Source organism: Balaenoptera physalus (assembly GCF_965194825.1).
Source record: "Balaenoptera physalus genome assembly, chromosome: 14".
Lineage (NCBI taxonomy): Eukaryota > Metazoa > Chordata > Mammalia > Artiodactyla > Balaenopteridae > Balaenoptera > Balaenoptera physalus.
The window spans coordinates 66,056,446-66,083,055 of record NC_138893.1 but is presented as its reverse complement, the minus strand read 5'-3'; the positions used below and the strand labels follow the sequence as shown (position 1 = coordinate 66,083,055).

Sequence of the window (26,610 nt, the reverse complement as noted above, 5' to 3'; positions counted from 1 at the left end):
TGATTATTGATTACAAATTCTTAATAGTGTTTGCTTCCCCCAACGTAAATATTTTGACATGTTAATCATTTACCAGTATTTCCACACAGATTTTATTTTTTCAGAAACATTCATTGAATACCTATTTTGTGCCACATCTTACAGTGATTTTATTAGTTGCTAACAAAAAGGTATAAAACAGAGCATCTGCTCAGAAACTTGAGGGACAAAAAGTCACCTAAAGGGGCCATATAAAAAACAGGCTAAGTGTACTTGTAAAGATAAGCTGAACAAGGACACCTCAGACAGAGGCTAGATCCAAGGGAACTATAGAACAAATCAGGGATGACTTCCTGGAGGAGCTGATGGTTAAGATATCTCACTCAGTCCTTTTGCAACAATTTAAAATCTCAATTATTCCTATGGTGACCATGTTATCTATTACCAATAACTCTAAAGTCCATTTATAATTCTTTTTATGGGTATTGTTACCCATATTTAAAGTGAAATTCAGACAGTATATTTATGATAGTATGATTTATGATATTTATAATACAGTCTGATACTTTTGTGTAATTCTGTTTGCATTGAAGTAACTGGATATAAAAAAATAAGCAAACCTCCTCGTAGTTCACATCTGATATATAAGAAAGTTATTTAATTAATTAAAAATATTGACAATTCTCTTTTGCTACCAAAGCATTAAAGTTTAGAAAATAATATTTAAAATTAAAATCTAAAATATCCCTGTGCATATTCTCTTATTTTCACATAAAATAAAACTAAAAATCAGTATCAGTGAACATACCCTTGGTATAATTCAACTAAATACAATGAATAACACACTGGAAATTGTCACTTTAAAAAATTGTATTTCAAGGTCATTTGACCTTTTAATACATTTGGGCAACTCAGAACACCCTAAACTACTTGTCATATTTATTGAAATCATGGGTTATATCAATCTTACCTGTTTAGATTCATAAAATTAAATCAAACAAATTTAAGACGCAGTTTTTGGTGTTTTCACTTTTAGCTCATTATGGTTTAACTCCAGAGACTTAAAAATAATAACACACACTCTCCCCCTCTTCTACCTTTAATCATACTTTAATTAAAAGATTGAATTTTTAAGAAAGGATAAAATTTCCCTTTTCTCAAGGGGCTCAGAAATTCAACAGTTATTGAATTGACTACTGTGAAAGGATTCTTTCATTTTGATATTTATCTTTGTGTGCAAAATATCAGCAAGTTAACAACCTAATTCATATTAAAGTATTGCTAGACCTAGGTTACATGGATTGACCTCACAGGTGAATTTAACATTAGCCCTTATCTGCAAAATCAGTATTTATTCAAACTACTGATAATTGATTTTATTTTATTTTGTCTTTCACTATGGGTATGGTGGTTACCCATGAGAACGGTGTTTTTATTCATATAAAAAATTGCTATGAAAAGTCTTCAAAATAGTTACTACACGGACAATAATTTACATGAATTTAAGTAGACTAACAAGTTCTTGAGATTAGAGCTAGAAAAAATAGTTGTAAGTATGTAATAGTATAATTTTTCCTTTTTTTGTAATGTAATACTCAAGTTGATGTTAAATGTATACCTACTGTATAAATTTAAGGATCTAAAAATATTTCTAGCTCTTCATCATATATTTGTATATATTAGAATCAATTCTGAAGAATAAATTTTGGCCAAGTTTATACATACCATCCAAAATATTTTCAGAACAATAATTTTTGAATTTCTTTTCTGAAATAGAACTATTTAAATATGTGTGTGTGTGTGTGTAAGAATAGTTTTACCTTATGAAGGATTTGAAAAATTCTGTAATTTCTTTGGAGGTGAGATGAGAACAAGGCATATTATAAGAAAGTTTCAGTAAAATAGGTACATAATATTTTCATTATTTCTGTCCAACTGTTTCCATTTTTAAGCATGTTTAGGCTTTTGTTATTTTATTTTTGGTATAGACATGATAGATCATGACAAAATCTATATTATCAGGGTCTTAGTTAGGGCTGCTATAACAGGATACCATAGACTAGGTGGCTGAAACAAAATAGAAATTTATTTCTCACAGTTCTCAAGGCTGAGAAATCAAAGATCAGCATGGTTTGGTTCTGGTGAGGACCTCTTCCTAGCTTGCAGCTGATCGTCATCTTGTATCCTCACATGACAGAGCAGAGAGAAAAAATTCTCCAGTCTCTTCCTATAAGGGCGCCAATCCCATTCATGAGGGCTCCATACTCATGACCTAATTACCTCCCAAAAGTCCCGCCTACTAATACCATTACATTTCGGATCAGAATTTCAGCATATGAATTTTGAGAGAACCCAAACATTCAGTTCATACTGAATATTTAAGTTTTTCTAATTGCCCAATCATAATTAATATTATGAATCAATGAATATAATGAATATTTAAATTTTTCTAATTGCCCATATTTATTTGAAAGTAAAACTATCTTTTTGTAGATGAATGGAGTTTGTTGTTATGATTATAAATTTTACACAGAATTTTACCATTGCTTTGTTTAAATATTAAATGCATTTTGAAGTATAAATTTGGGTGTAGCATTGCATCAAACATGCAAACACACATTATCCTTATCACAAAGTGTAACATATTCAATTTAAATAAACTGAGTATTCAATGAGATGATGAGAAGAATAAATGTGGAAAATTCACTGTGAACCATACTACGTATGAATACCCCATTCTCAAGCATGTTAAATGTTGAAGACTTAATACCACTTGCAAAGTAATTCTCCTTTCAGAGGGTATCTAAATTTATTTGGTTTTATTCTTTCTGAATAGATGAACTTTCCTAAGTACCTTGAAGAAGTCAGGCTGATAGTCCAGGATTATATTCAATTGCTAGTCCCAAGGGAATGGTCACATGTGATTCTTCAAGTGTTTAACTATTTTAAAGTGAAATACATTCTGATACTTTCAAGAAAGAAAAAGCCACATCTTAAAGATAAATGCACTAGGATTGCACACACTTGACAACTGAACAGAAAATGGCAATTCTCACTTTGAAAATATTAACGTTTATTGATATTTCAGCTTTTTGATTAGGAAAGAATACTCTGAAAGAATACTCTTATAGGAGATTTTCTTCAAACTATGGATGATGTTTTTCTCTGGAAATTGCTTATTTATCATATGTTGTTTTCCAGTATGTGGGTGAATTAATGACACCATTTGGCTACCACTTCTACCACCACCACCTCAAACACTGGGGAATATATTTTTCAAATTTCCACTTTTCTGTTTTGCAAATAATTTTATAGTAGTTGGCTTCTGACAATAAAACTGAACCTGCATAATTTTCTATGAAAATATTACCAATCTTCTTTCACCTCTGGTTGTAAGAATAGGTTATAAGTCCTTATAAGCTTAAAAGTTCAATATATTAATCAAGAAATATTTGAAAGTGTTTGCATTGGAGGTATGAAATTTGGAGCAATGTGACTTCATCTGTTTCATATACCAGTGAGCTATGTTGTTATAAGAGTCTATTATATTAGTAGACTAATTTAGATCATTACAAATGGTAGTTAATTATGCCTACTGTAATCCTTACAACCAGAGATGAAAGAAGAGAGCAAAGAGCTCTGATTTCTTTAGTAAGCTCTCTAAGGTGAGTATAATTTGGAGGAATTATGCCCTTTATCATTAAATGGCTTCCCCTTGGAAGTATATGAAGAAAATAATTACTTTTTAAATAGTAATACATTTTCTGGGTTCAATCATTCATTCAATAGTTGTTACTAGAAGCCTACTATTAGGGAGGTCCTATAAAGGGAGCTGGGAATATAACAATGAGAAGGCAATTACGGTTCTACCTTCACCAAGTTTATGTAGTACCTACCCTCAGAGTTTGCAGGTTATTTTTTACATCAGCTACATTTGACCTAGGGACATATACTTCTTATTTACCATTAAATTGTTAGTACTGTGAAAACTATTACTATTATGATTTTTTTTCTTTCTTATTACAACTACAGAGTTTTACAACTAGTAATAAATAGCACTATGAAATTTAGTTGTGACTTGATTCCAAATTTGGAAATTATATACATTTGCAATCTGATAATGAAATTCAGATTATAAGGGGGGAAATTGGTTCTTCCTAGATTTCTACCTGGAAAATCCTTCAGTTGCCAATAGGAGGGGTTTAGAAAAATACTGGCAGTATTTTATGATATTCATTTATTCTAAACTTTTTGATTGCCTACTGTGTGAAAGGAAGGCTCTAAGGGGAAGGAGGTTAAGATAGTAAGATCTATATCCTGATCTTAAGAAACTTTTGGGACAGTAGGACTTCTCTTCCCATACTCTGCTGCATGGAATAATGTTTCAGGGAGATATGAATAGGTTTATTCAGAGAAACTATTCTGTGGCCATTTACCTCTTTCTGCATTGCCCTCTTGGACAGAAGTATGTAAAACTCAAGCTCTGCAACAAGAAAAATACTTAATCCATAGCTTGCCAAACTCATGACCAAGGAATCATTTAGTGTTACCCATATTAACATATGAGGGCCCATGACCATTTATTGAATCTCAAAGTGGAAAATGTTGTATTAAATGGACTAGCTCTGAATGTAGTTGTTTCATTCTTCTTTGTGTTGTAGTTAAATGAAAAAACATGAAAAGGAAAAGTATTTGAAGCTATGGTGATATAGTAAAAATTCCCCAAATACTATATAAATATGAAAGCAAACATTTCAGAGTCCAGTGATAGAACCATTGCATTTGTTTTGGAAATGTCCACTTGAATTAGAAAGAAAAGAGGAATCATTTAACTTAATTTATTTTACCCACTCAGTAGCTATTGTTATTGAATTTCGCTTTGTACAGATGTTTACACTCTGACACTGGGGATTTTCCCCTCATCTTAAAGTTGAAGAATCTTATTCAAGGTCAGTATTCACTTGTTGGTAAAGCCAAGATTCAAAACAAGATCTGTCTCTGTCTCTGTCTCTCTGTAGTGGTGAAAATTTACCTTTTTGTAAGTAACAATAATATCAAGGATAAATTTCAAATGTCACAGCAATGTTATGTCACATTAATAAAGATAACATCATATGATGACCTATTTTTCACTTAATGGTTTTAATATGAAATATTAGCCTATTTATTATTTAAAATAAATGTATTATGTTTATTACAATGATATCGAATAGTTAAAACAATATTTCAAATCATCGATTTCAAATAGCAGATGGAAACATCATAGAACCTACAGTGTTTTGCACAGATCATGGGTCAAACTGTGTTACTGGTAGGATACACCATGAAATAAAAGCATATTGCACAGTAAGCATACCTTTCTAGCATTAGAATTGAAAAACATGCTACTCAAGCAAACATATAATTTGATATTTTATATGAAAAGTATTGTTAATTCTTATTTTATTTTGTATAAATTGTTAAAATAACAACATTGAAATAAACTATTACATTTCATTATTCTTTAGATATCTCAGCTTTCTAGTGAGGTCATAAAATTCAGTGGAATCATTGAAGGACCCAAGCACTTCTATTTGAGCTAATAGTGTTGAGAGCAGGGGTTTTGAGAACTTTCCTCTTGAAAGCCAGATCCAGGTATCTTACTTTATTCTCAACTGAATAGTTAGTAGCCACTTGCTGCTGGAAAATAGGGAACTAGAACTGATAAATGATCTACCAATTTCTTTCAAGTATGTAGCTATACTGCTAGTTGGCAGCTGAATCCTCCTGGCATTTAACTACTGTTACTTTTGTTTCTTTAAAATTTTTCAAATTTTTTATCATCTACTATCTACTCAGCTCTTTTTCAGTTATGAAGAAGCAATAATAGAGAAACTCATTACCTCCACAACGGCAGACTAATGCTTTCAAAATGTTTTCTGTTGGTGCTACTTATCTTGAAACAGGTGTTTTTCTCTTATGCCTCTATTAAGGATGCTTTCTTTTCCTCATGTTGTATTATAAAGCAAATACAATTCAGTAGTTACTAAAATTGAAAAAGTGAATTTACTGCATCCAAACAATCAATGTATTCACCCTAGTTGCCTCTCTGATGTCATTTTCTACTACTCATCCCTTCTCTGCTTCAGCCATACTGGTCTTGCTGTTCTTTAAGGACCACAACATACGCTGTTTTGGAACTTTGAAATGTCATCATTGCCCTCTGTGTGACCACTTTTTGCCTAATAGCATGCTTTCTCCCTCACTTCATTCAGCCCTTTGCTAAAATGGAACCTTCACAGAGAGACCCTCCTGCTCACAGTATATGAAATATTACTCTCACCACCTGCATCACTGTTTTTTCCCTTACTTGCCTTATAGTTTATCACAGCAGAAATCACTACCTAATATATTCTATATTTGCTTGTTTATCTCTCCTCATCCATTCCACATGGACTATAGCTCCAGGAGAACAGGACTTTATTTTGTTCGTTGCTTTTTCCTAGCACCTACAACAGTGCCTGGCATATTGTGGTCACTACGTAATTATTTTTGAATTAATCAATGCTTAAAATTTAGCATAACTTAATATGCTAGCTTTTAGGTTGTTTATATTTCATTAAAAAGTCCTACTTTCTAAATCCTTGTATTAATATTCTCAGAGCTAGAAACAAGCGTGAGGGAGATAGAATGTACTGGATCTTTTCCAGTATCCGCTATATATTATATACTATAATATAAATTACTTTTATTTTATATTAAATATTATAAGGCAGTCCTTTTATGAATATAATTTAAAATAATTCCAGAGTATCTGTGCCTCAAAAGAATACAACAAAATTCCCTATCATTACTTCTGTGTATATAAACTTATCAGCAGTTTTATTTTGCTGATTGCAAAACCAGTTTCCTAAGGGGGAACACTGCTCTAAGGAATGCATAAAACAAGTATTTATCTTACTGTCATTCCATGGAAATATTTTACAACTTCCTAGAATATTGAAAAAGAGATATTTTAAATTAAAATCACAATTCTTTGGAGGAGGTTTATAGCACGAAAATGGCACGTGAAGAATATCCTAGTGGACATATGTCATACTTGGTTCCCTACATACACTTCTATTGCTTTGCAAAGATATAATGCATAAGATGATAGAATATAAATTTTCAAAATCTAGGGCAAGTTGGCAAAATTAATTAAGCTCAGGCTTCTGTAAACTGGAATATCTGTGTCCTATTCCTGACTATAGTTTCTGAATATCTACGTCTAATTCCTGACAACCTTCCTTGTTATTTTTGTGTTTATCTGTTTGTAACTCAACCTTCCTCTATTTTATTTATGTTTCAGGCCATGCAGCTGTTTCATGTGTGCAATGATTTCAATCTAAAACAAAGACAATGGTTTACTCATAAAATAATTATTTTTTACCTTATAGATAATTTTGAAAGATTAGTAACTAATTTGAAGATGTTTGTTTTAGTTGATAATTTATGAGTGGCTTCTATGGTGCACTTTCATGTGTTATGCAGAAGACCTTCATTGTGTAGTTCTTAAAGTATTACCTGATAATAATAACATGATACTTATCAATTACCTGTTTTTATATTTAAGAGTTCTGTTTAGTATTTATATAAGAGCTAATAAATCCATCCACATTTAACTTTATAAAAAAATATTTAGAGAATTTTGTTTTGGGTATTGCTTTTCTAATAGTGGCCTTTGCAAAAATGTTTTAACATAGTGGAAACATCTAAAAGTAATGATGATTGCCTTTGCTAATGCCAAGATACACAGACAATGACATTTTGAAAGAAGAAATAATTCAGCTCAGGTAATAAGGAAGTGGTGACAAAAAGTAAGTTTTTTTTTTTTTTAACAAATTTATTTATTTTATTTATTTATTTTTTGGCTGTGTTGGGTCTTCGTTGCTGTGCGCGGGCTTTCTCTAGTTGTGGTGAGCGGGGGCTACTCTTGCTGTGGTGCATGGGCTTCTCATTGTGGTGGCTTCTCTTGTTGCAGAGCATGGGCTCTAGGCATGCGGGCTCAGTAGTTGTGGCTCGCGGGCTCTAGAGCACAGGCTCAGTAGTTGTGCTGCACGGGCTTAGTTGCTCCGCGGCATGTGGAATCTTCCCGGACCAGGGCTCGAACCCGTGTCCCCTGCATTGGCAGGCAGACTCTTAACCACTGTGCCACCAGGGAAGCCCAGTATGTTTTTTTAAAGTCAGTTTTTGTAGTATGGAAATGGAAATCAATAGCATTTGAAGACACTTTCTGCTTTGCCCACATATTTACTAGCATACACACATATATATGTTACATGTACTTTATATAATAGTAGATTACACACTCTAGTATGAATCACTATATTCCCAGCATAAGTAAATACATATTACTTTATAGAAAAGAAGCTTACTTAAAAGTCATATATAAACCAGACTTTATGCTCTCTGGATATCAAGCTATATTTGCCCACTGAATGACAGTGTTATTTCAGAGGTGTGCTCCCAACAGAAGAAACAATGGCTCCTGAGCCTCCTAAAATGTCATGGTAGACTTAAACCTCTTACAATCTTAAATTTTAAGATAAATTAGTATTTCAGTAATAAAATGTATACAGTAAGACAAGTGAAATGCTATGCCTACATTCTGGTACAGTATTGAAAACCTATCAAGATTGGATCTAAATTATGGAGAAAGCAGCATTAGCTTACATAAAATTAATGTCTTCCTAAAAATTACTTAAGAACCTTTTTATAGTGTTTGTTTATTTCATAGCAGCTCTATTTGTTCACTTACCAAATCTTTTCTAGACATAGTGAGAATTTAAGACGGCTCCAGCCAACTTAAAAAAATTTTTTTTTTTTTTTACCAAGGTAGTAAATGTTGTTTATGACTTCTTTAAGTTTACATAGTGCTCCAATATATTAATATACCCTGTGAGCTTCAAAAAACCAAATATATTTACAGTAGTATTATCGGTCCCCAAAATGAAGGGGAAGGAAACTTTACAATTGTGAGAATGCACAAATGTTCTCATTAAGGCAGTATTGACCCAGACGATCATTTAGTATCTGTCACCACAAATGCCTCCCAACTCTGGAACGCCCACTGTGACAAACACGGGTCGGCACACAGTATTTCCTAAATTCTTACACGTTCTTCACTTTCCGATACATCTGGTGAACTGGGAGTAGGAAGTTGGGCATAGAAAATGTGCCCTCCCTCCCTTGTCTGCCCAAAACTTGAAGCAGTCACATCCACTGCCAGGCTGGCTGTAGCCTTGGCCTCTTCCTCTGACGCAGCCAACCGAGGATTGACTTCAACAAGATCCAGTGCTGAGAGCAACCTTGTATTGTGTATTTCCTCAGTAATATACATGCCTTCTCGATAGGTCAGTCCCCCTACAACACGGGTTCCTGTGGCTGGGTGCAGTGGTTAAGAATCAGCCTGCCAATGCAGGGGACATGGGTTCAAGCCCTGGTCCAGGAAGATCCCACATGCCGTGGAGCAACTAAGCCCGTAAGCCACAATTACTGAGCCCGCGTGCTGCAACTACTGAAGCCTGAGCGCCTAGAGCCCGTGCTCTGCAACAAGAGAAGCCACCACAATGAGAAGCCCGTGCACCACAACAAAGAGTAGCCCCTGCTCGCCGCAACTAGAGGAAGCCCATGCGCAGCAGCAGAGACCCGATGCAGCCAAAAATAAATAAATAAAATGAATAAATTAAAAAAAAAAAACAGAAAAAAACATGCTTTATTCAACAACCCCAGAATGTAGATTAAAAAAAAAATTCTTACTGAAGATTTCTTCATTAAGATTTTAAGATGATAATTTTTTTTATTATCCCATGTTTGAAAACAAAGAACTCTGTTTTTCCCAATTTAAAACATAGCTATGTCTTCTGGTTTATTCTGAGCTTTAGCTTTCTGTAAGAAATAAATAGTCCTTTTAATGACAATGGCACTATTGACTTGTATTTTTTTTCTGAATAATTATTGTCATATTCCCTCCTGCCTCAGAATGGTAATCTTTGGCTTAAGAAACATTTACTAGTATGAGGGTGATGATTCATAGACATTGGCAGAAATAGGTTCATGCTTGCCAGATTATTCTGAATGTGTTTTATGTTAAATAGCATATCTTTTATAACTGTGTTTTTCTAAGGTTTGTTTTCTCTTATTTCCAAAAATAGATTCGAGAAAAATAGGGCTGAATTTAGGAATGTAGAACATAACAATTTGCCCATATTTCTTCAGAAATAGAATAAAATGATCTGAAGATATTCTCGTGGCAGGGTTTCATTTGAAGTGGTTGTTTCTTTTTGTTTGTTTTGACAAAAGTATAAGAACAGTCAGAGATAAACATTTAAGTTTTTAATATAATTTGGAAATAATTTGTTTGGGTTTTTTAATTTATTTTTTTCTTAAGAATTTAAATGTCCACAAGTGAATAAGTGGACACTTTTCTGCTTTTGTTTGCTTAGAAATTGAGTGAGTGTGGGTGAGAATAGCACATAAACTAGGTAACTTATACAGGGCGGTCATATCTGACCTGAGAAGCTGAAGGTTTATCTTGCAACTTTTCCATCTGCAATAAAAGACTTTTCACATCTTGTTTCATAATGTTGAAGGCATTTAAGCATTTTATTGCATAGGCAGTTTTACTATCTTCATGACCAATAAACCCTATATAATCTTTTTTTAAGACGAGAAAAAATAATTAAGTATTAGAAGCCTGTAGGATAGTCTGCAGAATTACAAGGTCTTCATGGTTTTTTTGTTTGTTTGTTTTGTTTTTCTTATTAATTTGCCTCAGCAAGTTTTCCATGTCAGTATACTAATATGCATATATTCACTTTATTCTTTCAAATTGCTTCATGGTATTTCACGTTATGGATGGGTATCAGTTATATATTGCTCTGAAACAAACCACCCCAAAACTTAGTGGCTTTAACAAGTCAGCTGCACAGTTCTTTTAATCTAATCCAGTTTGGTTTATCTCTGATGAGCTTTTTCATGCCTCTGTGGTCAGCTGGCAGGTCAGTTGGTAGTTGTTTTGGTCTAGGATGGCCTCATTCACACTCTGGAGGTTGCCAGCTATCAGCCAGTATGCCTCAGTTGCCCACATGGCCATCTTCCAGCAGGCTGGCTCAGGCTTATTCACATGGCGGTGTCAGAGTTCCAAGTACAACAAGAGAACAGGCCCCAGTGTGCAAGCATTTTTCAAACTTATGCCTGTTTCACATATTGCTAATTAGACAAAGGAAGTCACATAGCCAAACCATATTCGAGGAGTGGAGAAATAGACTTAAGCTTTTGTCAGGGCTATTTGCAAGATCACACTGTAAGGGCATAGATGCAGGGAGGGTAAGAATTTGTGACCAGATTTACAGTCTACCACAGTATGAATCATATTTTATTTATTCACTCCCTTACTGATGGCCATTAGGTTGCTTCCAACCCTTTACCATTACAAGAATTGTTGCAATGAACATCTTATTTTTTTAATAGTTATTTTAGAGCAGTTTTAGATTCACAGCAAATTTGAGTAGAAGGTAAAGAGATTCCCCATATACTCCTTGGCTCAAAGCATGCATAGCCTCCTTCATTATCAATATCCTTCACCAGGGTGGTACCTTTGTTATAACTGACCCTATATTGACACATCATTATCTTTCAAAGTCCATACTTTACATTATGGTTCACTCTTGGTGTCGTATATTCTATGGGTTTGGACATATTTATAATGGCTTCTACCCACCATTATACTATCATACAGAAGAGTTAATTGCCCTGAAAACACTCTGTGCACATTCTTCCTTCCCCCAACCCCTGGCAACCACTGATCTTTTTACTGTCTCTATAGTTTTGCCTTTTCCAGAATGTGATATAGTTGGAAATATACTGTAGGTAACATTTTCAAATTGCTTTCTTTCACTCTGTATTATGCATCTAAGTTTTCTCCATGTCTTTTCACAGCTTGATAGCTCATTTCTTTTTAGTGATGTATAATATTCCTTTTCTGGATGTCCCACAATTGATTTAACCACTCACCTACTGAAGGACATCTTGGTCACTTTCAAGTTTAGGAAATTATGAATAAAGCTACTATAAATGTCTGTGTGCAGATTTTTGTGGGCATAATATTTCAGCTCTTTTGGGTAAATACCAAGGAGCATGATTGCTGGATTCTGTGGTAAGAGTATGTTTAGTTTTGTAAGAAATTGCCAAACTCTCTTCCAAAGTGATTGTACCATTTTGTATTTCAACCAGCATTGAATGAGAATTCCTGTTGATCAGCATCCTGGTCAGAATTTGGTGTTGTCAGTGTTCTGGAATATGGCCATTCTAATATGTGGGTAGTGGTGTCTCACTGTTTAATTTGCATTTGCCTGATGACATATGATATGGAACATCTTTTTAGATGCTTATTTGTCATCTATATACCTTCTTTGCTGGAGTGTCTTTTATTAGTTAACGGTCTTTGGCCCATTTTTTAACTGGATTCTTTTTTGCTAATTGTTGAGTTTTAAGTTTGTATATTTTGGATAAGAGTCCTTTATCAGATGTATCTTTTGCAAATATTTTCTCCAAGTGACTTGTCTTTTTAATCTCTTGACAGCTTCTTTTGCAGAGCAGAAGTTTGTAATTAATGAAATCCAGCTTATCAATTATTTCTTCCATGGGTTGTGTCTGTGGTTTTCTAATTCAAAAGTCATATCCAAGGTCTTCTAGGTTTTCTCCTATGTTATCTTCTAGAATTTTGTTAGTTTTGAGTTTTGCTTTTAGGTCTGTGATCCAATTTTTGTGAAGGTATAAGTGCTGCATTTAGATTCTTTTCTTTCTTTCTTTCTTTTCTTCTTCTTTTTTTTTTAACACGGGAAATTCCAGTTGTTCCAGCACCATTTGTTGTAAAGACTGTCCTTGCTCCTTTATACTGGCTTTGTGCCTTTGTCACAGACCAGTTTACGTGGGTCTGTTTGGGGGCTCTCTATTGTATTACACCAATCTATTTGTTTGTTTACCGTACCACACTGTCTTGTTTGGTGTAGTTTTGTAGTAAGTATGGATACAGCTACTGTCAATCCTCCAGCTTTGTTCTTCTCCTTCAACATTGTGTTGATTATTCTGGGTCTTTTGCTGCTTGTAAAACTTTAGAATGAACTTCAGAATCAGTTCCTCTATATCCACAAAATAACTTGCTGGATTTTGACTGGGATTGCATTAAATCTGTAGATCAAGTTCAGAAGAACTGACATCTTTACATTATTGTATTCCTTTCTATGAACATGAAATATCTCTCTATTTATTTCTTTGATATTTTTCAACAGAGTTTTGTAGTTTTTCTCATATAGAAGAACGCATATTTTGTACATATTTTGTTAGATATATACTTTTTTTCTATTGTTGCTGATATAAGTGGCTGTTTTTAATTTCAAATTTTACTTGTTTATTGATGGTATATAGGAAAAAATTGACTTTTGTATATTAACTCTGTATCTTGAAAACCTTGCTATAATTACTTCTTAGTTCAAGGAACGTTTTTGGATTTTTTACATAGACAGTAATGTCATCTGTGAGCAAAGACAGTTTTTTTTTTTCTTCCAAACCTGCATGCCTCTTATTACATATAATCTTTAAAAGGAAAATTTGTAGCAGGATATTAGTAGCCTTGGAGCAATTAGGTTAAACAGTGTTACCTAGAGTATCGTAGATGTGGTAATGCATAACTAGAAGAGTGGTGGATATGTGTTTCATTGCCCTAATCCCTCATCAGTGAAGGACATGTTGCCCGAGTGTTAGGGAACCCTCTATGCAGATATTCTTTAGATGTCAGCCACCTCTTCCTTCCCTAGGAGATTTCCCTCAGCATCAGAGAGCTGCCTTCCCAAAGTCATTCCCTCCCAGGGAAGCCCACATGCAGTGTTGATGGGGGACATGGTTTAAAGGCCTGGTCATCTTTGCCCAACACTGGACAATCTGAGATTGTTTTAGCTCCATACTCTCCTTGTTAATGAGACTGTGTGCAGATGGCTCAAAAATTTACATTTCCTGTTCAGATTTCTCTTCTGAGCTTGGACTCTATGAATGACAATAATAATAATAAATGGCATTAAAACAATTACCATATGCTGGAACCCATTCTAAATAATTCTAATATATTGACTCATACTATCCCATTAGTTATTTGGCATCCTCTTTTGGATGTCTCAATGATGTCTCCAATTCAGCTTGTTCAAAGACAAACTCATAATTTCATCCTTTAAAATCAGGCTTTTTATAGTGTTTTAATGAATAAGATCACCGTCCATTCATTATATAAATCAAAAACCTAAGCATCCTTCTCTTTACCCCTACATATCATTCTTCACAAAGTTCTTTCAGTTTTAATGCCAAAGTATAACTTAATTATATTTAATATTATTTGAATCTTTTCAATTTTAACTTGTAATATCACTTAACTAGTTTTATTTACTACTATTGAGTCCTTTCTCTTTTAACTTATAAGTATTGCTGAGGGTTTTTTTTTAAACTATTATTTGGGTGCCTACATACTGATGAACACTGATTTCTTGTATATTATCTTACTTAAATATTTCAGCAACCTAGTATACCCAGGCATACCTGTGAAGCCACTGGAGTTTATAGAAGTTCAACATATTGCTCAGCTTAGCAGCAAAAGTGGGTTTTTGAATACTGATCAACTTGATTCTAAACTGATTTTGTTACACCAAAATGCCTCTCATTTTTTTTCTGGAAAATGAACTTTAGATTATTCTGAACAGAGCTTTGAAACTTTTATAAATATATATTTGGAAAAGAATACAATGCAAATTTTTTCTATCTAATACATATATGTATTTCTAATATTTAAAACATATTATTTGGTTTAATCCTTAGAACAGCTGTACAGAATAGTTAATATTATTCCAGTTTTATTGATGAGCAGTGTATAAACCAGTAAATTAGGGGCAACAATGAAATTCAGATATGAATTTCCAGCTAAACTGAAGTTCTGTGTTCTTAAATACTTTGTTATAACACCTCCTTGGAAGAATAAACCTTAAAATGCTGAAGCAACAATGCATTGTTAAAATTAAATCACAAATATTACTAACCTTGAGACTGTAAGAATGTAGAACCAGAGCACTGAAAATATGACAGAAAATCAAAGAATGTCTATGGGGAATATTTATAAGCTTAAATAAAAAGCACAAAGGTGGAAGCTTGGTCAACTAATGACTTAATAAAAGGTTAATTCTTAGTCTTCTGAAATGTCCCCCTGACTAAAATTCACAAAATGACATTTTGTCTCTCAGTTGAAAAATTAATTTTAGACTAGGGTAATCTCTGTAACTAGCAGATGTTATGATTGTAATAATATCAGGCTTATTTCTTATTTCATTAGCTCTACTACTTGCTTTTCTTTTTCTCGTCCCCCAAAAATGATTCCTAACTTCAACAAGTTAGAAAAGTGGCAGCTATTGACATCTGGGAAAAAAATATATGCCTCTTTCCTTTTTCCAAAAGTATACTCTAGTGTTCCTATGGGATTATTGATTTAAAATATACATTGTAGGAGAGTTATCTTAAGGCAAACAATTGATGCTAATTTCATGGAAATTGTTTATATAATAAGAAATGGATTAAGATGGAAGAGGTACATCCTATACACAGCCCTCAAATCACATTTTCAGAATTGTGCTTTTTCAAAGACTAGTACTAAATACACCTGGAAAAAAATCATACTTGTCATTTATGAAACTCATTGTACTGTTCAGAAGTGTAAATACAGACCACTTTGGATAAGTATATGCTGGCATTTCCAGGTTATTTTCAAGCAGGTATGATGATGATGTTTGGTTGGTGTTATAGAGAAAAAATGAGACTGCTTTGCCTAAAAATCCAAGAGGTTCATATTAATCCAGTTTTCAGAAGTGTAGCATGTGTGTTCCTGACTTGGCTGTAAAATAAATTTTATATACAATGTTTAATGATGTGGAGAATTGTTGACCTCACTGTCTTCAAAGGTCACTTCAGACTTGTACTTTTACCGTGCTTTCTTCTTAAAGATTAATTCCTCAGCTTTTGTTCTATGAAAGTGTTTTAGTCAGATGTTCAGGTTACTCCCTAAGTAATACCTGAGCTCTTTCTTAAATACATATTCTTTCTTGTTTCTAGAGTGTTTCTAAATGACCTTTCAACAGTATCTTAAATTAACTGTTTATTAAAAAAACTAGAAATTTTTGCCAAAGAAAACATATTCCTTATTATTTAAAACGTAAGTGAAGTTGAACTTACGTTTTCAAAATTATTGTAGCAAAAAGCTAATATTATATTTAATTATATTTATTTTCCTATAAAAAGGAACAATTCTTTTTTATAGTTCAAGAGTTTTGTGGCTTACTGAACCTATATTTATTAGCACAAAGGTGTATTATCATTGGCTAGAAAAGGTATATGATTGAATTTAAGTGTAATTGGCAGAAATGGTACAGGACTTAAAAGTGGGAGTTCATGTGATACAGATGTCTACTTATGGATATTGATCCAGCAAGCTGACAAACATTTTAGCAAATCAAGTCCAAGATATACAAAAACATATCATAGCTAGATATTATTTTAGTACCAAATATTGGAGAATGAAAGCACAAACTGTAAAAATATGGATGAATTTGACTATATTAAAGCTGATATAATAAAATTATAAAAAGGAATGTTAAAAAATTGGCAGAGAATGTAGACAGCAGAGATTAAGGGTCCAGAATATTCACAGAACCTCTAAAAATTAATAAGGTAAAGAAACCTCTCCTCTGACAAATGGCCAAACAATACAAAAAGATAGCTCAATAAACAGGAAACCCACATGATTAATAAAAAAGGTCATGTATTCAACTTTGCTAGTTATCAATAAAATACAACATAAGTAATTTTAAAAGTTTGTTAAAAAAATGTTGCTCATATTTCCAAATTTGAGGAAGAGTTTAGAACATCAGAAGTCAACAGCAATTCCCACTGCTGTTGGCAGTGTGAATTGGCATAAGCATTTTGGAAGGCAGGGTTACAATATTTAATAGAGTCAAAGATATGCAGATATGTACTGCAATATTTTATCTCAGTAATTTCATTCTTCACTGTAAATCCTTGGGCCAACAGGAACTTTCTCCTATGGAAACAAGGTGATATGTGTAATACTTTTCATTATAAGATGCTTTAATATGAAAAATTTTGGAAAGCCTAAATGTTCACCAGTGAGGCAATGAATATTTTGTGTTATAATCATAAAAAAGAATGAAAATGTATGAACCAGAGCTACATACACACACACGAGGGCGGGGGTGGGGGGGGAGAGGACAAGACGTATTAGAGTATTAAAAGAAGTTCAAAGTTATATAAAGGCTAACCATGCAAAAGTAAATGTTTTAAGACATATAAACATAAGGCAAAATTATTAAGAAAGATATCTGAATGATAACTAAGAATAAAGGAAGTGATTAGGTGAGAGTAAGGCAAAGTGTAGGGAAGGAGAATGATGCAACTATGGCGAGCTATAGAACTACATAATAGTTTTTTTAAATTAATAATTTTTTCTTCAACTACATGGTGGATATTCTGGTATTCTTTAAATTATATAAATTTTATACCTTCTATATGCATCTTCAAATTTTAGACTACATTCTTTGAAATCATCCAAATGGAAAAAAAAAAATCCATCAAATACTCTCACTACTTCCAACCTGTCATTCAAAGTTTTCAGAAACTGGAGGGTAGGATATTTTCTACTACAGTATTTCCATGTCTCCTTAATATTTAATTTCAAGTATAGCCCATGTCAAATAAATGATCTTCAATCACTTGCTCTGCTTCCTTTAAGTCAAAAATTGAGAGCAGGTATTCTCTAGGGAGTAATAAAACACCTAATTAGAGGGAAAAACGACACCACATGACCATTGCCCATTACTAAATTTAGAATTGAATCAGTTTGAAATATTGAAGAAAAGAAGAAATATGAAATAAAAAAGAAAAATTTGCTTATATTTCAAGTGCTATGTAGTGTAGTGATTGAAAACAGAAGTAAGCAAATTTATGTCTCAGTTCTGTCGATTATAAACTATGCGACCAAGAGCAAATTACTTAATTGAAGGGCCCATTTACACATCATTCTGAAAACAGGGATAAACTGATCTGTCTTTTTTGGTCATTGTGAGGATTAAATGTATTAGAAAAGCTTAGCACATAGTTCTTAAAATTAGTAGCTATTAGTATTAACTTCAATTCAGTTTATAAATATCTAATATGCCCCCAAAGGTAGTTAATTAATAAGTAATTTTAAAATATTATTAAGTAATTTTATATAATTTAGATACATAATAAATTTAGATAGATAATTATAAGTAATTTTAAAATATCTTAAAAGTAGAAAACAAGTATCAATCATGGAAATACTGATTCTTAAAAATGGCAGGGGAGGAGTAATTGATATCTTATATTGAGGAAAAAGTTAATTAAAAACTTTTCTAGACCCCCAAACCCATAACTCCAGACTTATCATGAAGAAAAATCAGACACAGTTTACTTAAGTAACATCATACAATATACCTGACCAGTACTGCTTAAAACTACCAAGTTCATCAAAAACAAGGAAAGTCTAAGAAACTGTCACAGCCAAGAGGAGCTTAAAGAGGCAAAATAACTAAATGTTGTGTGGTATCCTGGATGGGATCCTGGAACAGAAAGTGGGTATTAGGTAAAAACTAAGGGAACTTGAATTACATATGGACTTTAGTTAATAATAATGTATCATTATTGGCTCACTAATCGTAACAAAGGTACCATAACAGGGTAATATGTTAATAGTAGGGGAAACTGTGCAAGAGGGTATGTGTGAACTCCATACTATCTTCTCAATTTTTCTAAACCTAAAAATGTTCCAAAAATAAAGTTAACAGATAGGAAAAAAAAAAAACTTCTAAAACTTTCTAGAGTATTCTTACATGTCCTATCATGTATTATTTCATAGTTGTATTGTAAAAAGGAAGAAAAATATAGTTATGCCCAGTTTAAAGACTGAGAAACTGACATAGAAATAAATTCACAGCTCATCAATGCAGAGTTGACACTGGAGAATATATCCCAGTGTTCTTGAAAATTGCTTCATATTTATTAGATCACTCATTTTGAACCCAGAGTTTAGAGTTCTTGGGGCTGTTGGAGGGAGTGGGAACCAGCACAAGTTTTGCATATCATTTTATATGTATATAAACATGCATTTTCCTACACACAGAGTCCATATCCTTCCTTCTGATCCCCCAAAGATTTTAGGTAGTTCTTTGTATGAAGTAGATATTAAACTTGGTTCTGACTCTTCAAAGGCAAATCTAAAAACATGTATCTAACTTTTCCAAAGTAACTCTCTGTTCCAATGTCTTGTGTGGTCAGTTTCTTTAAGGCGATATAGGTATCAAAATCATCATCATCACCATAATCAGCATAACTATACCTGACATTTATTGATAACTTAGTTTGTAATAGACACTCAACTACATACTCATTATATGTCAACTAATTTAATCTTATAATAGTTCTATGATGTAGATAAAAGTTTCATCTCCATTTTAGAGATGAAAAAGTTTGAGATACAAAGAGTTATGTCACTTATCCTTGTTCTCATAACTAATAATTGACAGGCCCCAAACCCAAGCCCAGGAAGCGAACAAGTTCAGAGACTGGTTTGAAACAGACTAGAGCCTAGTGTTATATATCACCCAGGAGAGAAAGCTGGAAATAAACATGCTAAAATGACAGTTAATGTTCATTAAAAAATAGAATTTTAATATATTTATGATAAAATAAATCATTTTTAAAAGAATGGTTGAAAAAGACTTTATACAGTAATAGCAAACTATTTCTAAGCTTTCAGTGAGTCATAGTGATTTATTTAAATTACTGGACTATATGTAAAGTTTTTGCTTTTTATATTTATTCAATAATTCAGCAACCATGTATGAAATGCCTCATTTCTGTTGAGTATAATTCTGAGATCAGATACCTAGGGCGAGCCACACAAATTACTATGAATTTGGATTTAATGTTTTATTATTACCCTAGTGGTAAATAAGAAAAGAGTAAATAAAGCTAGGCTAAGAATCTAATCCATAACTTATATTGTGATCAAAGGTTATCTCTACTATATGGACAGTTTAAGGGAATATTAGGGACATATTTGTATAATTCAAATCTGTATAAATTTCATATGCATTATGTATAAATAAAAAATGTACTTATGCTATTTATCTTTTTTAATCTTATTTTTTCATTTCTCTGCTTACTTGACTTTTAAGTAAATAACTGAAGTTATTTGATAATTCTGCACAAGATTACTTTGATGAACAAATTTAAGTTTAAATCATTCCTAAGGACATAAACATTGTTCAGTATTACATAGACTTGAAGGAAAAAAAACTTTTATGGCTAAAAAATATAATTTGGTTGTTTTTCCTCTTTTAGTTCATGTATTTCTAATAGTTTAAAATAAAAGTCATTACATTTTATAGCTTATGTATGTCATGCATTCATTAATATTTTCAAAGCATATGTGGAATTGGGATTCACCGACTAGTTTTTAAAGAATGCATTCAAAAACAATAACCTTTTTTCCCCACCAATAGACTGTTGATTGCAACAATCACATTAAATACCTTTTTAAAATTATGAAGTACCGGTTCCTGCTTATATTTGAAAGATTACTTAGCCTTTGATTAGAAGCACAAAGATAGAAATTAAGCTCACAATTACAATAAGTATTCATATTTATAATACAGCTTTTATTTTACCCTGCATAGCACAGCTTGTACTTAATAACATGGCTTTATTTTTACCCAAGAGCATTAACTATTTTATTATTGCACAAATCTTGGCAGTAGCTTTTGGATCTTTAAATGAGTAAGTTTCTATTTTTAAAAATCTGGAAATATGTTCCTAATAATAAAGGATATGTAAACATTTTTCGTATTCACATAAATCTTAAAACTGAAATCTAGCAAATCTCCAATAAATTAAGAAAGAATTGTTGGTTACTTTTAGTGTTTTAGGCTTCTTTGAATAAATCTGATTACAAAGTATACAGAATAAGTATATAAGAAAGGAAAGAAATTTGCTGTGAAATCCTGTGTTTACGCATTTGGGTAACTACTTTTTATTTTTATTATTTTACTTGACTCTTTAGTGAGGCTTTTAGATATAAAGTTATTAAAATGTGGATAACCATTTAGATATTAGAAGAAGAAATAAGGACAAAGGAGTGCTAAATTATACATTTAGATAAGTAAAGGAAAAGTGATCTTCACAGTATTTTTACATTTAAAGGACAGTTTTAACTCAAATTCAACATACCTTTTAAAAATAACATTATTCCTCTTTAATTTAACAATAAATACATACCACTATAGAAAATTAGAAAACTTGAAAATTAAAAATAATCATTAAAATTAGCCACAATAATACCTCTCAGAAATTACTACAGTTACATTGTAATGTTTAGTTTTTCTGTCTCTTATTTATTTATGTATCCTTTTGTTTTCTCCACAGATTGAGATTACACTGTTTTGTAATCTGCTTTTCTCACTTTCAGTATTGTCAACTTGTTCAGGGAACATATCACTAAATATTCTTTTACAAGCTGACTTTAAAGGTGATATAGTTTTCCCTCAAATGGTAAAATTAATATTTATAGAAAAAGTAAATCTCTTATTATCAGACTTAAAGTTTATTTATACATTTAGCTGCTATAAAACATTACAATGGATTCTATAAAGCCTTTCCTAAAAGCATGTCTTCACATAGAATGCATGTAATTGTAAACTACATTAGGTAACCATAAAGGTGCTAGTATCAACAGTCATTGAAAGATAAAGAATGACCAGCTGCATTGGATTTGTTAATGTGATTCCTTCTTACAAATTAAAGATCCTGTGGTTAAATCTGCTGTTATAAAAACTTGCTATAGCTTCTATTTTCATAATGGCTATGAAAGACAAAAGGAGGAATTTCGATATTTTGCATTTATAATGACACTAAGGTTAGTGTTATGCTATTGCATGTTAACAATCAGTGGCGGGTTGTGAACTGTTGTGTTTCAAATATTAATAAGGTGTCTGTTATTTTGTACCTCTCCCTTTCAGAAATGAGAAATTTGCCAGGATTTTCCTTGCCTAAAAATGAGTCAGGACTTATAATATAACCCTGTCTTCTAGGGAACCCAGGATTTATTATAAAATCTTTGTCTCAAGTATTGGAAAGAAGATCAACTGTCAGGTTTATTATGTTTATAAATTTGAACATCAAGGTGTATGTCTTAGGAGAGGGAATCATTATTGAAACCTGTAAAACAAAAGAAGATAAGGTCATAAAGATGGTAAATATTTCCATGGAATTATGAAAAGTGTTATTTTTTTAGTTGTTTTGTTTTTTCTTTTTTTTAAAAATAATTAATTAATTTATTTATTTATTTATTTTTGGCTGTGTTGGGTCTTCGTTTCTGTGCGAGGGCTTTCTCTAGTTGTGGCAAGCGGGGGCCACTCTTCATCGCGGTGCGCGGGCCTCTCACTGTCGCGGCCTCTCTTGTTGCGGAGCACAGGCTCCAGACGTGCAGGCTCAGTAATTGTGGCTCACGGGCCTAGTTGCTCTGCGGCATGTGGGATCTTCCCAGACCAGGGCTCGATCCTGTGTCCACTGCATTAGCAGGCAGATTCTCAACCACTGCGCCACCAGGGAAACCCTGTTTTGTTTTTTCTTGAAGTGAGTATACAGTAGATGTATATTTCTTCTTTTATTGAGAGCAGAATTAGTGTGATAGTTAAAAATTCTTTATGCTATTTAAATGATAGAAGGGCCAAAGATTTTGTCTTTAAAAATGGTAAATAATAGTAAGTCTATATAAAATTAACGTGTTTAAATTTAGATATTTGGCAATATAATCAATACTTGTGTCTAGTGTTCCAAGTTGAGACCTTTGTGCTCAAGGACGTGCTTACAGTACTGAGGACATATTCTGACTTGCACCCCTAGATGGTGGAGCCTTTTCAATGAAACCACAAATTTCTTATTTCCTCAGGGTCAAATCATAATTGTGGGTGATTTTATGAATAGAAAAGATTCCCTGTAGCTTTTTATTAATGTTTCACTAGCCTATCCTTGAATGAGAAATGACAATTAGTTGTACCACACATCATTTTCACAACACTAAAATCAGATGGATAGAAGATAGAAATATGGCACTGTGATTGGGAGAATACATTAGATAAAAAGATGTACCTTTATTCATTCAATCAGTCTCATCTCTCTCTCTTTCTCTCTCCCTCCCTCCCTCCCTCCCTGTCTTTTTCTCTGTCTCCCTCTCCCCTCTGTTATAGTTTGTGGTTTCCAAACTCTACTTCAAACCTACAGCTCTCTTTTGAGTGCATAGCTCTTACACAGAGTCTGAACTACAGGAATTAGAAAGAAAATATACTGATGTTTACTCGATGTATCCCCATCTTAAAAATACATGATTTTTAAATTTTTGTATTTATTTTCTTTTAGCCAAAATTATGTTATTTTTTTTGTTTTTTTCAAGTATATTTAAAGGGTTATAAACAAGTAAAGTTGACTTAAACCACCTGATATCTGAGAATGCATTGGACTTATATTTCTTGCCAATGTTATTAGAGGATATGTTTTGGTAATTCAAGCACTGAAAATCAGTAATATGAATAATTTGAATGTGTTCTGGAAAAAAAAAAAAACCCTTACTCTACCTTAATTAGATATGGCAGTTCTTCTTCAGCAAAATGAACTGTAGCTGTGTTCATTTAGGCTTAAAGTTAAAATGAGATGATTGAAATGTGTGTCATCCAATGTTAATTTAATATGAAATATTTTTTTCATATTTTAGCTTTTCTGGTTCCAATCCATGTAATCAATGTATTAAATAGATTAAATATGATTAGATAATCTTTTTTTGTATTCTAAACATTACTCTACCAGGGCCTCTTTGATTTTAACACTTTATTGCTTCTTTTACTGCAATCTTCCTTCTCTTTTTACTGCTTCTCTAATTCCAGCTGTCATTATCCTACCCATTCTTCAAGCCCTACACACAAATTCCACCTTCTCCAAAGGTGTCTCCTACTTTCTCTACTTCCTTTCAATTCCCAAAGTTATATTTATCTACTTCTCCTGACCCTTAAAACTTTCCATACTGTGCAGGAAGTACTCATGGAGAAGACTTGCTGTGCACTCTTATTAAAGTATAAACTTTTTGAAGGCAGAGACTTTTATCATTATGTTTTCCACCCTGGCACCCAGCTTAATGCCTTTTATACAACAGACTTGAATGACAAGGCAACCTCCTGAGTAGTCTCCCTTTCAAGATTCACTGCCTTCTAATTCACTATCTATAAATTACCTAGAGAGTGACCCTTCAAATTTTTTTATCAGACTCAGTCATACTTAAGTTCGTCCTTTAATCATTCTTCATTGCTTTCAGAATAGAATTCAAACACCTTGGGATTGAAACAAGGCCTAAACAATGTAGCCCTAGTTGATGTTTCAGACATTTTCTTCTTGCCATCATGTCTGTCTCAGCTATCTATTGCTGTGTAACAAATCACCCCAAAGCTTTGTGGCATAAAGCAACCACTGTTTCATCATGTTCACAATTTTTTGTGTCAGGGATTTGGGGAGGGCTTAGTAGGGACAGTTTGTTTCTGCTCCATGTTAACTGGAGTCTCAGCTAAGGTACCTCAAAGAGCTAGAGATAGATGGAATGATTCAACTGAGGCCATATTCTCAGTCTGGCTTTCATCTGGATTTCTTATTTTTCTTCATGTTATGATCCTGGAGCTGGAATCCCTTCCCAGCTCACATGTGACCTCAACTAGGATGGCTGAACAGCTAGGGTTCGTCAGGTCTCTCTCTCTCTCTCCACACACACCCCAGTTATCCTTACATTGTTACCTTGTGCTTCCTCACTTCATGGTGATATCTTGGTAGCAAGATCATTCATAAGGTGTCTGGCTGCCCTGACAGTGAATATTTCAAGAGGACTGGATGAACCTGCAATGATTTTTATGCCCTAGCCTCAAAAATTCTGGAATGTCACATAATTTGCATTCTATTGGTCAAAAAAAGCAGTAAGGCCAGTCCACCTTCAAAGGGAGGAAATTAGGTTCCACCTCTCAGTGGAAATAATAAAAATATACCTGTGTCCATCTTTGATCTTTAATGTTTTTAAATTTCAGTCATCCAGAATTGAAAAATTATGTGTCATTAGTAGATTTCACCTCACACTTTTATGCTTCAGCCTTTTTTTGTTAAGTTTTTTTTTTTAATTGAAGTATAATTGATTTACAAGGTTGTGTTAGTTTCATATTCTTTTCCATTATGGTTTAGTACAGGGTATTGAATATAGTTCCCTGTGGTATACAGTAAGACCTTGTTGTTTATTCATTCTATATATAATAGTTTGCATCTGTTAATCCCAGACTCCCAATCCAACCCTCCCCCAACCCATCCTCCTTGGCAACCACAAGTCTGTTCTCTATGTCTATGAATCTGTTTCTGTTTTGTAGGTAAGTTTATTTGTGTCATATTTTAGATTTTACATTTAAGTTATATCATATGGTATTTGTCTTTCTCCTTCGGACTTACTTCGCTTAGTATGATAATCTCCAAGTTCATCCTTGTAGCTGCAAATGGCATTATTTCATTCTTTTTTATAGTGCTTCAGCCTTTGTATATACCATTGGTGTTGCTTGTCAAAGATTTTCCTTTTTCTTAGAAGAAGACTTTTCAAAATATTCCCCTCCTCTTTCATCTGGTTTAGGCATCCTTTCTATGTATCCCGATAGTATCCTACTCTAATGCTTATTATACATATGTTTATGATCTAATTATTTATCTGCTACCCTTACCATACTGTGAACTTGTGAGTAGAGATTGTATTGTTGACATTTGTGATAACCATGGAGGGGATCCTCTCTTATATGCCTTCAAAAGATAACCTGCTGTGTAGTTAATATACAGCTTCCAGCTGCTGCAACTCTGGGATTCACTGTAACATCCATGTTAAAGCCATTTTCTCCCTGAGCTGCTTCTCGCCCATGACTGATGGCAACGTGTACCAGAGCCAGGCCATTTCTGCCTGAGCAGGGTTCCTCTGGGCAGTCTTTGTTCTATGGCTATCAGTCTTCCTGAGATTTTTTTTTAATCTGAACTGCACTGTATTCTGATTCTTTTTTTTCTTCAGTTCTCCTCCTTTTTCTTTCTTCTTTCACAGATATCAGACCTGCATCACACATTGAAAACTTCCCCTGCCTTCTGTATCCTTTCTCATTCATCTTTCCCTGGTGCTTTTTTCCCAATAAATTTCTTGCCCTTCTAATTCCTCTTTCCATCTGATATTTAGAGGACCAGAACTGATATATCACTGCATCCCAGTGCCTTGCACTATTCCTAGGACAATGTGGGAGCTCAATTCATGCTATCAGTAAAAATAATTAAAGGAATGAATACATAAATGGGTAAAACTATGTCTCCCCTCTATCATCTGCATAAAGTCTAGTCAGAGAAAATATTCTGCTCTTCTAAACTAGTGAAGTTGGCACTGATAAC

The 26,610-nt window shown here is 33.0% G+C and overlaps 1 long non-coding RNA gene across 1 annotated transcript; it reads left to right on the top strand.

Moving 5' to 3' along the window:
• The first annotated feature begins 1,774 nt into the window (after nucleotides 1-1,774).
• LOC309642426 lies at nucleotides 1,775-18,926 on the top strand. Its single transcript, XR_014253190.1, has 2 exons — nucleotides 1,775-7,814; nucleotides 8,161-18,926. It is a non-coding gene; the product is annotated as an uncharacterized lncRNA (long non-coding RNA).
• Nucleotides 18,927-26,610: the final 7,684 nt, after the last annotated feature.